Below are 14,079 nucleotides of genomic sequence, written 5' to 3'. Positions count from 1 at the left end.
ATATAGGTCTATAACTCGATGGGTCTGATCGTGGTTTAGCTGATTTAAGTATGGGAGTAATAATAGCTTTTTTTCCGTATACAAGGTGTTTAACATGTTTCCCAACATTTCGCTGAAAGTGTATGAAGGGGTTTGCACCATTCATTAGGATGATGACTGATCATGGTGTACGAAACACCATCATAGCCTACAGCTACTTTGTAAATTCCAACTGACGCAATTGCATCTTCAACTTCTTTAAAAGGCAAGAGAAATGGACATTTGAAATCCGATACATTCTTGATCAAGGGTGTCATTTCATCGCTATCACAAGCAACAAATAACATGAAAAACAAAGGAGAAAAAAAAAGTCACACTTTACCAAATCCCTCGTTTCCGATTATACTTCAGTAAGCATGATACATATACTCCACTTTTGAACACCTCAAAACACGCACACAACACTGTCCTTCTCCTTTCTATTTACATAGAAACCACCGAACGTTGACAGTCTTCCATGGATTGACAAGGCAAGGCAATCGACATTTGAAATCCGATGCATTCTTGATCAAGGGTGTCATTTTATCACTGTCACAAGCAACAAATATCTTCAAAACAAAGGAAAGAACAAAAAGTCACACCATTACCAAATCCCTCGTTTCCGATTATACTTTAGTAAGCATGATACATACACTCCTTTCTATTCGAACAGCATGTACAGATATAAGCACGTTACAAAGCTTTGCAACACAACGATTAATGTGTAGTTACAGTGTGCGTCAGTGGGACTGGAGGAGGAATTTTGTTTACTGTCCCGTCACACATATCGGTGATTGAAGACATTTTGTTAAAGTATTTATGAATACATTTGTGTATTATCGGTTAGAAGGGGTGGGAGATGTGAATGAATGGAGGGTTGGGGGGAAACTGGGCAAATAAGGGCGAAATGAGGGTGAAATTTGAAAAAAAAAAAATTTAAGTACAATTACAGGAAGTTACTTAAAGGACTTCGTAAAAGAGAAGTCGTTAAACTGACAAGCGAAACAACTGATAATCAATGCAAAAATTCAAAAACAACGTTCTCAGCCACTCGTGTACATAGGCTTCATCAAGCTACAGTCAAAAATTAAATTATCAGTAGGCCTGTTATTAGTGTGTGTGTGTGTGTGTGTGTGTGTCCGTCCGTCAGTAGGCCTGTTATCTTTAGTGTGTGTGTGTGTGTGTGTGTGTGTGTGTGTGTGTGTGTGTTTCTCTGTGTCTGTAGTTTCAGTTTCACAAGACTTGAGGGCTATATGACTCTGTGAGTGACAGAATAATCAAATTGATGATTGTGGTCGCTGATGAGGAAGACTGATGCAGAAAGGGGGCTCATTTTCTCAAAATTGTGTGTATATATATATATATATATATATATATCAGTGTGTGTGTGTGCGTGTGCGTGTGCGTGTGTGTAGAACTGAACTGGTTTTAGTGGCTGGTACGTAGTTTATGACTTGGCAAGAAATAGCCTGTATCTATTCATTTTCATCTGTACTTTTTTGGGTGGATCTTTTTTTTTTTTTTTAATATAATACTTGGGGACTCATTTTCTGCGAAAACTGTCAGGTTTTTTTAATGACCGCTAATTTCTTATTTGACTAGAAATTAAGGTTGGCCAAATTTGTTTATCGATCAGTTTCAGTTCTTCATCAGTAACACAGAGTTTCTGTTCTGACAGAGAATATGGCCATTCCACGCAAACGGGGGGTGGGTATATGTAATGTCTAATCATCGGTCCATATCAATGATGGCATTCGCATCAAGACCAATGTATGGCAGTCGCAGTTATTTTCTCCCCCTCCACTAGACCTTGAGTGGTGGTCTGGACGCTAGTCATTCGGATGAGGCGATAAACCGAAGTCCCTTGTGTAGCATCCATTTAGCGCACGCAAAAGAACCCACGGCAACAACAGGGCTGTCCCAGGCAAAATTCTGTAGAGAAATCCACTTCGATAGGAAAACAGATAAGATTGCAGGCAGGATATTGTTGTTGTTGTTGTTGTTGTTTTTTGTTTGTTTAATGGGTGGCGCTGTCAGTGTAGCGACGCGCTCTCCCTGGGAAGAGCAGCCCGAATTTAACACAGAGAAATCTGTTGTGACACAAAAAGAGTAATACAAATACAAATATGTAATGTCTTGTCATCAGTGCAAATCAATGGTGGCATTCACATCAAGACCAATGTATGCAATGTCTTGTCATCAGATCAATGGTGGCATTCACATCAAGACCAATGTATGCAATGTCTTGTCATCAGTGCAGATCAATGGTGGCATTCACATCAAGATCAATGTATGCAATGTCTTGTCATCAGTGCAAATCAATGGTGGCATTTCACATCAAGACAAATGGTGGCAACTCAAGTTCTCCCTCGCCTCTTACTCTTTTTCCGTGTGCTGTTGAGAAACTATATATATATATAAATTTTTTTTAAAAAGTGTTATTTCTGTGTTGTTGTTTTTTTTTTAATTTTCAATCATAATCGCGTCTGTGCATTCTGAAACTGCTTGCTGTTGTCGTCGCTGTTTTCATGTACCATCTGATGATGTGATTATGTATAGAAATACTTCTTCTTTTCTTTTCAAAGAGGCCTATATAGTCACCAGTGAGCCTGCAGCAGACGTGGACAACCCCTTTCCAAAATCTTCGTTCCTGACGCATCTTTCAGTCTTCGGGGGGGTGATCTTCAGCAGAAGCCAGGCCCGTAGTGGTATCAGTCATCACTGAAAGAAACCCAAACATAATAACCGAATTGAGAGAAAGGAAGGAAGGAAGAAAGAAAGAAGGAAGAAGGAAGGGTGAAAGGAAAGAAGGAAGGAAGGAAGAAAGAAGGAAGGGAAAAAAAAGAAAGATGGAAAGAAGGAAGGAAGGAAGGAAGAAAAAAGATGAAGGAAGAAGGAAGGAAGGAAGGCAGGAAGGAAGGAAGGAAGGAAGGAAGGAAGAAGGCAGGAAGGAAGGAAGAAGGAAGGAAGGAAGAAGACAGGAAAGAAGGAAGGAAGGAAGAAGGAAGGAAAGAAGGAGGAAGATTGGAAGAAACGAAGGAAGAAAGAAGGAAGGGAGGAAGAAAGAAGGAAGGAAGGAAAAAAGAAGAAAGAAGAAAGGAAGGAAAAGAAACGAAGGAAGGAAGAAAGAAAGGAAAGGGAAAGAAAGAACAGAACAGAATGTGAAAGTCTGTTTCAGTGTGTAGTATGTAGCATCTGTTTCAGTGTGTTGTATGTTGTGTCTGTTTCAGTGTGTTGTATGTAGTATCTGTTTCAGTGTGTTGTATGTTGTGTCTGTTTCAGTGTGTTGTATGTAGTGTCTGTTTCAGTGTGCTGTATGTTGTGTTTGTTTCAGTGTGTTGTGGATAGTGTCTGTTTCAATGTGTTGTATGTAGTGTTTGTTTCAGTGTGCTGTATGTAGTGTCTGTTTCAGTGTGCTGTATGTAGTGTTTGTTTCAGTGTGCTATATGTAGTGTCTGTTTCAGTGTGCTGTATGTAGTGTCTGTTTCAGTGTGTTGTATGTAGTGTCTGTTTGAGTGTGTTTAATGTAGTGTCTGTTTTCAGTGTGTTGTATGCAGTGTCTGTTTCTGTTTCAGTGTGTTGTATGTAATGTAGTGTTTGTTTCGGTATTGTATTACATCACATGACATATCATAGCATAGCAATCGTATCGCATCGCGTTGTATTGCGTCGTGTCGTATCGTATTGTATCGTAATTGATTGTTTGTGTATATCGAAATTCGCGCCTTTTCTTTCGTACCCAGGAAAATGGTTTTTTCGAAAATTTTGCATTGTTTTGTTTTTTAATCGTATCCATGCAACACACTAAAAACACTGGTTCCAAAACAAAAACAAAAAAGGGACAAAACCAAAAAACAATTCAATAAACTGCTTTCCCAAAAACTGAAAAGAAAAAAATACAAAAAATTTGAAACATTACATGAAAATTGAACAGACCCTACATAAAGAAAACTGAAACAAAATTTAAACACAAAAAAAAAAACAAAAGGGAAAAAGAAAACTCCTTTTATCGCTAAAACGACACTAAAAACCCACACTGGAACAGTCACTTTTTTACGGGCTTTCCAACACACTGAAACAGACACTGCTTACAACATATAAAAACAGACACTGAATAAAACACACTAAAAAACCAATTTACCCACGCACACAGAAACACTTTACACAGCCCCATAAAAAAGGGAAACTCCCAAAAACAACACTAAAAACAAAAATTTTCCACAACACATGAAACGGGAACTACTTTAAAAACATTAAAACGGGACAAACTGAAAACGGGGACCTACAAAAAAAACAAACTGAAACTGAATACTTTACATCACACTGAAAACAGCCATATCCTAAAACACCCTAAAAACAGACCTACAACAACAAAATGAAAAGACACTACTTACAACACACTGAAACAGACACTGCCACAAAAAAAATGGGGTCGGGACATATGTACTTTACAGACCCAAAAAACACACAAACACAAAAAAACGGGACACTTCTTACAAAATAAAAAGAGAAAATGCTCACAACAGATAAAAACAGAAAATACAAACTATCGGGGACACAACTTTAAACCACAACACACCAAAAACTTTTTAAAAAATACTTTACAACCACATGAAACGGGACATACAAACAAACCCTGACCCCATTCAAAAAAATTTAATACAACCCTGAAACAGACACAACAACAAAACACTGAAACATTCCCAACCATGGTGTGTGTCCTTTCGAAAATCGATGATGACCATGTTTTTCCTTTCCGTGGGGGATGGGGGAAGGGTGGGGGGGGGGGGGGGGGTGGGGGGGGGGATGAAAATGTTCTATCTGTGAATGCGAGATGGCGGGAAAATAGTAAAATTCTGCGAACAAAAAGGTTCGCTGACGTTTGGGCAGCAAAGCGGCATACCTTTGTCGGGGGCTTTTTTTGCCCGTGACTTTTTGGCCTGCCTCTTTTGAACGGGGCTCCCAGCCCTTTTGGGCCCTCGCACAACTTGGCCCCTTTGTGCAAGCGCCGCCATTTGTCACGGCCTGGATTCCCCCCGGGTCGGGGTTGTTATAAACGCTTTCAGAGAAAATTTAGAGTACTCTGAAGCGTTTTCTTCTGCCTCCGTGTGATCTTTTCCCCTTGTTGCTTGCTCGCCTTTAGAAGAGCCTTTTGGGAGCCGTTTGGTCTGGCATGCCCCCCACGTGAACCCCAGCGAAGCTGGGACTGATCGGGGGTTAAAGGTTGCGGGGAAAAGGGTGGCTTTTGGGGCCCACCTCTGTGTCTGGGGTTTTTTCTTGCCACTTGTTGTTCATTTGCCCCGGGAGGCCCGGGTTGTGGGGAAAAGGGGGTTTAAGCTTCTTGGGGCATTGTTGGTACACGCCCAAAGTTTCGCGGGGTTTCAGTAGTGTGGGGGGGAAATTTATGCTCTGAAAGGCCTTTAGCTTGGTCTCAAGGAAAAATGCCTCTTTTTTTCCCAAAGAATTTGCATCGGCCCTACCAAAATTTGGGGGCGTTTTGCTTTTGAATTTCCTGACTTTCATTCTTTCGTCGATGGTGCATTTCGTGACGTGGGGTCCCAAAGGGTATGTGAAACCGCTCCCCGCACTGATTTTCTCTGACCGTTGACGTGTTGTTCGGCAAAAATTTGGGGTTTTCCCCGGGGGCTGGGGATGGGAAAAATTTCGGGTTTTCGTGCTGAGGGGAAGGCCGGGGGCCCTGGGGCCCAGGGGGCAAACTTGAAAAACCCTGGTTGCATTTTCAGTTTTCGGATCCAGCGTTGAGGGCCCCAAATCTCACCCAAACAAAAAGTCTCTGTTGTTGTCTGCCCTGCCTTGTTTTTGCTTGAAGCCTTCTGAGGTTAAAAAACTTCCTTCTTTTTCGGTACTTTGGCCTTTTCCCAACACGCCATTTTCTAAAGGCATCATTTAAGAAATTGCGAGAAAAATGAGGTAAAACGCTTTGGAGCCAGGACGCCCCTTGGGGTTTGGGCCCTTTTGGGTGCAGAAAAAGGGCGGGATTTTTTTCCTTTGTCCTGGATGGGCCCTGCATGCCTTCGGGGAATTGGCCCCTGCCCGGGGGAAAATTTTTTTTTTCCCAGGGATCCGTATTTTGGCCCAAGACCCTTCCCAAAAGGGCCCTCTCTACTCCCCGGTTTTGTCGAAGGCCCTTTTGTGAGGTGGGAACATAGGTGGAGAACAGATCAGCTTTTTGCCCCTGCTTTTCTCTTGCAGTGTTTGCAGCAAACCTGTCGGGGGTTTTCCCCCGCTTTTTCCCGGAATAACATTGGTCTCAGGCAAATAAACCTTGGTAAAGGTGTGTGGGGGAGGGGGTTTTTTATTTGGACCCGGGGAAGTATCTTGCCTGCGAGGGGAGAGGCAAGGGAAAAGCCCGTTTGGGTTTTCACAGGCTTGCCGGGGTTTCCCCCTTTTGTTGTACAAATGAATGATAGATGTTTTTTGAAATCCTGGGGGGGTTGTCTTTCTTTCCACATGAGTGGGTACAGATGATGGGGGCTTCTCAGGCGACATTTCCCATCCTTGTAGACCTTGTGGTATGGAGTCTGAGCCCGGTGCTTTGGGCCCTTTGGTTTGCGAGAATTGGGTTTCGGGTTCAAGGGGTGTTTGGGGGATCGGCCAGTGTTGTTGATGGGGCTTGGGGGGAGCGGTTTTTTGGCTTCCTCATTTATGGGGGAAGGGGGCGAAATTTTTGACACTTTTTGAAAATGCTTGCCCCGCGTTGGAAATTTTTTCCCCTTTTTGGTTTATCAAAAGGTTTTTCCCTCTGCCTGAGGAGGGGGGGGGATTGAGGATTTTGGGGCCCTAAAGACTTCTTTTAAGGCATCATTTGAAACCCCTTCATTGTGCCTGGTTTAGCATATCCCTGGATTAAAAAGCTTTGGGGCACTCAGCCACTTATTTTGCTTGGGGGTTAAATTTTTTTTGAACAGTCCTGCGGATGGGATCGTAAACTTTCCCTTTTTTTTTATGTGGAATTTGGGTTGCCCCAGGTTTGGGTTATGCAGACGGGTTTTCTCCGAAGTTGCTTGGGTTTCTTTACAGTTTTCATAAACCGTCTTTTTGCTTTCTGGAAAAGGGGGCCCGGGTCTTGAAGCTGTTCTATAGATTTTAGCTCACGCTGGGTCCTTTCCCGTCAGAATCCCCTTCTGGTTGTCCAGAGAGGGGATTCCAGACGGTTTCCGGTCCACAAAGGGGCTGTTTGTTTGGGGTGTTTTTTTAGTTTGCGAGGGTTTAGCCCTTTTGGGCCTTTTTGGCCTTGGGGGGGGTTTTTGGGGGTTTGGGTTTTGAATTTTTTCAGCTTTCCGGACTAAAAAGGGATGGTTGCCCAAAAAACCTTTTTTGGGGCCCCCATGGCTTTGTTACCGTACATCTTGCCTATCCCCTTTTCCCGCGAAAAAGAATTTAAACGATGAGATGCCCAAGCTTTGAGCGTGGGTGAATTTCCCTGAAGTCCTGTTTCGGGGTTTGGGAGGGGTAAAAAAAAAACCCGTGGTTTGGGTTTCCGGAAATTTTTTGCCTTCCCGCACAGGTTGAAGAAAAGCTTTCCTTTTTGGGGTTTTCGTGGGCCCCCACCGGGCTTCCAAAACATCCCCCCAGGAGATGTAGTCAGAGCCAACTCTAGCATTGAAGTCCCCAAGAATGATGAGCTTGTCTGCTTTAGGGATAGCAGCAATGACAGAGTGAAGGTCTCGTAGAACTTCGTCCTTCACTTCATCCGGGTTGGTCATGGTTGGGGTGTAGGCACTGACAATGGTGAGGGGTGCTTCTGGCCAGATGCCAGTGGGTGTTTCATGGTCATAAGCCTATCGTTTGACTCCTTTGGGATTCCAGCTAGCTTGCTGACAAGTGCTGTTTGTACTGCAAAACCAACGCCAGCCTCACGTCGCTCTTCGCTTCCTCGTCCACTCCAGAAGAAGGTGTAACCAGATCCCCGTTCACAGAGCTGGCCTTCACCTGCAAGCCGAGTCTCACTCAAGGCTGCGATGTCAATGTTGTATCTGGCGAGTTCGGATGCAACTAGTGCCGTTCTCCTTTGGGGTCTGTCGCGTTATCTCTGTCCAGGAGAGTCCTTATGTTCCAAGCACCATGGTGAGAGGAACGAATCCTTGCTTTTTTCTTTTCTTTCTTGTTGTTTCGACGCTGATGTAGGGTCCCCGCCAGCCGCGGTATGCTGGCCAGGGTGATATGGAGCAGGCAATTTTTTTAGGGCACCTTTTCTAGCCCCTTCCTCATGCCAGGGAAGGTGAGCAGTGCATTCCTAAAGAGGGCTGCTCAGTACGCTCAGACGGCTGCCGAGCTCCATCGCTGCTCCTGTCGACGAAAGAACGACCCTATGGCCTGGAGCCGCCTGCGTGCAGGTCTGCGACTGCGACTGCCAGTGTACCCCACACCTGTCGTTTCGTCGCTCGCCTGTCGCCACAGGACTTGGGGGTGATGAAATGATGAAGGAATGAAAGGTCATTTTGGATGACTGATGACTTGCAGCGATGAGTTTGTTTAAAGTGAAGAGGAGTTGCGCAACGTCAACCTCACTCTCTCGTCCGGGTTCCACCAATTTCCAGTGGCAAGACTAAGTCGAGACGACTGGAGGATGAGCACGGATGCAGTGGATGACCAAGATATCCTTCGGTGTCTCATCTTGCTCTCTGCACTCCACAGTGCGTTGCTGTAACCGCCTTCCTCTCCGTTGAAACCGATAGGTTTCTTCAGCAGATTCTGCCGGATCCAGACTTCGCATGCATGGGTTGACACACCCCGGGGGCCAACTGCGTGTGGCATGCACACAGCACAGTGGAGCTAGATGGCCGTCGGTGGCTCTCCTGAGCCAACGCCCTTTTATGGATCTACCATAAGGGTGTCTAGCCACCCCGCCTCACCAGTCCCGGAAGGGAGCGGTGGGAGTGCGGTTTAGTCGCCGGCAACCCGACCCTGAACAGGTTGTACTGGATTACAGGTTCCAGTAGCAGGATCTAATGACCTGACCTGACACCCAGCATACAACACAACTCAAACACCACACCGGAACAGGTGATGCTTTCACCAGTCACGCACGAAAGTCTAAATGCTGACCACGTCAAGGAAAAAAACCGGACACACTTCAGTCTCATGTAATTAGGACGAAGAACTTACCACCTGACTCTTCAAGAGGGTGAGATGGACAATCATGTCACGTCAGTTCAACAACGCACGCTCAGGAGGCGACAAGAAGAAGTTGAAAATGTCGGACAGAGCTTCCCACAGCGGATGGCGCTGGCGCGAGGTTCGTTGAAAATCTTCCACTTGGTGTGTTTGAACCTTTGGATCGTTTCTCTGAACTCCTCGTGGTTCGGAATATCTTGTTTCAACGAATCCTCCATCCATGACGACTTGTACTCAACGTTCTGCCAAATGGAGCGGACACTTTTTGAACCGACAACGTCAAGGTCGTTGGCAGATTTTTTCAACTTCTTTGTATTCTCCATGCATGAAGACGACTTCTCTGCACTCGCTTTAAGCATTTGGATTCTTGTCTGAATTCTTTGCGGTCTGCTTCATTAAGTTTAACGCATGCCCCAACTGTGAATATCCGTCCTCCATGTTTTCCAGACGAAGGGACAGTTTTTGGACCGATAGGGTCGACATCGTGGCAGTTTTTCTCAGCATCAGTAAATCATGCGGTCATTACTTTCATAGCTTGCTGATGCAAGTAGGCCAGATAGGCGGACATAACCCCGAGTAAAAAACAGAGCCCTTTACTCTCCATTTTGTGGGTTCACGTGAAACAAGGGTTTTCCTCTGTAACCTTGCACCACCAGTCTCACTTCACGATGCGACACACGGACAAACCTCAAATGCAGTTCGCTGCTGCCCACTTCAGGCACACAGAAAAATGCACTGACGCCTCGCCTCGGGTCCTTGGCCCTGTGTACTGACACCAAACCACATTATGGTATGTCAGTGTCTCCGTGCTTGATCAGTGGCGTGCCGGCTTAAACCTGATAGCCTGCGAACGAAAACCAGGGAGGATTCCTGGGAAAACAGTTACGGCCGCTTTTTCGTGCTATCGTGGGCTTTCTCTTCGTGCACTTGTTTCCCTCGATCAGTGTGTGTGTGTGTGGGATGTGTGTGTGTGTGTGCGTGCGTGCGTGCGTGCTTGCGTGTTTGAATTCTCGTTTTCCTCTCCCACTTTTAGGGGCTTGGTTGGGGTTGGAAACAGTGATGTCCTAACCAGGTCAGTCAGGTGGTTTTTGCAGTACTTTTTATACTAAAGGAGAACACATTGGAACACATCCATCATTCCCTTACACATATTTGTTCAAGCAGAAAGCATCATCAGTCAGTGATATCACAAATATATGCATATTTTTGTATTTGAACTGTTTCGGGGTCTTTGTGAGAGGGGACTAACGAGCCGGGGGACTATTGACACGGGCAGGGACTGTCGACTCAAGGGACTATCGACTCAGGGACTACCGACTCAGTGGACTATCGACACGGGCAGGGACTGTCGACCTCAGGGGACTGTCGACACGGGCAGGGACTGTCGACTCAGGGGACTGTCGACTCAAGGGACTATCGACACGGGCAGGGACCTGTCGACTCAGGGGACTATCGACACGGGCAGGGACTGTCGACTCAGGGGACCTGTCGACTCAGGGGACTATTGACTCAGGGGACTATCGAGTCAGGGGACTATCGACACGGGCTGGGACTGTCGACTCAGGGGACTATTGACTCAGTGGACTATCGAGTCAGGGGACTATCGACACGGGCAGGGACTGTCGCCCTCAGGGGACTACCGACTCAGGGGGACTATCGACTCAAGGGACTATCGACACAGGGGACTATCGACTCAAGGAACTATCGACTCAGGGGACTATCGACACGGGCAGGAACTGTCGACTCAGGGGACTATCGACTCTGGGGACTATCAACACGGGCAGGGACTGTTGACTCGGGGGACTATCGACTCAGGGGACTATCGACACGGGCAGGGACTGTTGACTAAGGGGACTACCGACTCAGGGGACTATCGACTCAAGGGACTATCGACACAGGCAGGGACTGTTGACTCAGGGGACTATCGACACAGGGGACTATCGACTCAAGGAACTATTGACTCAGGGGACTATCGACACGGGCAGGGACTGTCGACTCAGGGGGTACTATCGACTCAGGGGGGACTATCGGCTCTGGTGACTATCGACTCCAGTGTACTATCGACTCAGGGGACTATCGATTACGGGCAGGGGACTGTCGACTCAGGGGACTATCGACCGTGCAGGGACTGTCGACACAGGAGGACTATCGACCTCAAGCGGACACTATCGACTCAGCGGGACTATCGGACTCAGGGGACTATCGACACGGGCCAGGGACTGGTCGACTCAGGGGACTACTCGACCGGGCAAGACTGTCGACCTCAGGGACTATCGACTCAAGGGACTATCGACTCAAGGGACTACGACTCAGGGGACTATCGACACGGGCAGGGACTGTCGACTCAGGGGACTGTCGACTCAAGGGACTGTTGACTCAGGGGACTATCGACACGGGCAGGGACTATCGACTCAGGGGACTATCGACTCAAGGGACTGTTGACTAAGGGGACTATCGAACTCAAGGGACTATCGACACGGGCAGGGAACTGTCGACTCAGGGGACTATCGACACGGGCAGGGACTGGTCGACTCAGGGGACTATCGACTCAGGGGACTATCGACACGGGCAGGGACTGTCGACTCAGGGGACTATCGACACGGGCAGGGACTATCGAGCTGACCCCCTTCTATTACCCCGAAATCGAGTTGCAGCGAGCAGCAGCAGCAGCAGCGGTTGCAGGTCGCCATCTGTCGCACTTGGCCCCAGACCAAGTGCAGGCGGCGACAGGCTGCATTGCGCAAGACAGACAGTACAAAGCACACAGCGACAGGCAAAGTGAGAAAGGGAGGCGTGGTGGTGGGGACTGCTGAGTACTGTAAGCTCAATGGTACTGATGTACTGATGGAAGAGTGCACTGCTGCTATTTCTCCCTCGGATAGGCCCCAACGGGGGTCAAAGGATTCAATTTTCTGTGTGTGTGTGTGTGTGTGTGTGTGTGTGTGTGTGTGTTGGTGTGTGTGTAGTGTGTGTGTTGGCGTGGGTGTGTGTGTGTTTGTGTGTGTGTGTGTGTGTGGTGAGTTCACACTAGTTGTGTGGTGTGTGGTGTGTGTCTGTGTGTGTGTGTTGAATTGAGTTGGACACTGGTATTGTGGTGTGTGTGTGTGTGTGTGTGTGTGTGTGTGTGTGTGTGTGTGTGTGTGTGTATGTGGGTGTGTGTGTGTGTGTGTGTTTCTGTGTGTATCTATCTTTGTGTCTGTGCCTGTTGTGTGCTGTATGTGTATGTTGTAACTGTCATATGCATGCAAGTGTGTGTGTGTTTTTGTCAGTGTGTGTGTGTGTGTGTGTGTGTTTATGACAGTGTGTGTGTGTAGTGTGTGTGTGTGTGTGTGTGTTTATGTCAGTGTATGTGTTTTGTGTGTGTGTGTGTGTGTGTGTTTACGTCAGTTGTGTGCGTGTTTACGTCAGTGTGTGTGTGTTTGTGTGTGTGTGTTGTGTGTGTGTGTGTATGTCAGTGTGTGAGTGTAGGTTTGAGTGTGTGCAAGTGCGTGTATGTATGTGTCTGTATGTGCACAGGATAGGTATATGTCATACGTGTGCATACAAAAGAAATATTAGACCTACATTCACTACTGTTGTAAAAAGAGACATGGAACATTTCTTTGTGACGTGTCTTGTAAACGTGCTCAATTATAAAATAATATGATTCAGAAATTCTGATTCTGATTACGAATCTGATCCTTCAAACACACACACACACACACACACACACACAACACACACATACACACACACACACACTCTCTCTCTCTCTCTCTCTCTCTCACACACACACACACACACTGACACACACACATGCACACCCCCACTCTCTCTCTCTCACACACACACATCACACACACACACACACACACTCACACACACACACACACACACACACACACACACACACACACAATCACAGGTGTTACCTTTTCCACTGTTGCAGTCTCACCGACCCTAAAGCAAAACACACACACACACACACACACACACACACACACACACACACACACACACACACACACACACACACATCACAGGTGTTACCTTTTGCACTGTTGCACGTCTCACCGACCTAGGCAATGAGACCGGCTCCTTTCGGGACAAGGAAACCTACTACGGACACGACCCACAAGATTCGCCAAGAGATCGAACCAAACTTCCAGAATCCCACGACTGGGATTTCAATTCTTTTAAAGCTTTATTATTTTGTCAAAGGCTCTTCCCTGTTCTTCCTGCTTGTCATTCAATCTCTCAATCTCAGCTTTCATTTTATAGACTCTCTTTCTGATTGCCATTCAATCTCTCAATCTCTGCTTTCATTTTATTGATTCTCCACTTGTTGAGCAAATACAAAATATGCAAGGACAGCCACTACCAGCAACAATGATGTGGTCTGGAAATATACTGGTTCACCTTCAAACGTTCGCTGTCTTCCTTCACCAAGCTGAAATTTTCAGTTTCAAAGTCTAACTTCACCAAACCGAAAACCTTCAAAACAGTTCACCTGTCTTCCTTCACCCCAAAGCTTGATAACTTTCAGTTCAAAGTCTAACTTCACAAACCGAAACCTTCAAAACAGTTCACTGTCTTCCTTCACCAGCTAATGAACTATTCAGTTCAAAGTCTAACTTCACCAAACCGAAACCTTCAAACAGTTCACTGTCTTCCTTCACCAAGCTGAAACTTTCATGTTTCAAAGTCTAACTTCACCAAGCCGAAACTTCAAACAGTTCGCTGTCTTCCTTCCACCAAGCTGAAACTTTCAGTTCAAAGTCTAACTTCACAAGCCGAAACCTTCAAAAAGTTCGCTTGTCCCTTTCCTTCACCAAGTGAAACTTCCCTTCCCAATTATTTCACCAAACCCAAACCTTAAAAAAGTTTTCCGTCTTCCTTTCCCAAGCCCTTTTAAACTTTCAGTTTTAAAGCTAATTTCCCCCC

At 46.2% G+C, this 14,079-nt stretch overlaps 1 long non-coding RNA gene across 1 annotated transcript; it reads right to left on the bottom strand.

Moving 5' to 3' along the window:
- Positions 1–1,192: 1,192 nt before the first annotated feature.
- LOC143300344 (uncharacterized) lies at positions 1,193–9,391 on the bottom strand. The gene is made up of 2 exons (XR_013057635.1): positions 9,148–9,391; positions 1,193–2,739 (listed from the first exon to the last, which is right to left on the bottom strand). It is a non-coding gene; the product is annotated as an uncharacterized LOC143300344 (long non-coding RNA).
- Between the last annotated feature and the right edge of the window lie 4,688 nt (positions 9,392–14,079).

This window comes from Babylonia areolata, chromosome 26 (assembly GCF_041734735.1).
Source record: "Babylonia areolata isolate BAREFJ2019XMU chromosome 26, ASM4173473v1, whole genome shotgun sequence".
Lineage (NCBI taxonomy): Eukaryota > Metazoa > Mollusca > Gastropoda > Neogastropoda > Buccinidae > Babylonia > Babylonia areolata.
Note: the sequence above shows the minus strand (reverse complement) of the source record. Positions and strands in the feature narration are given on the sequence as shown.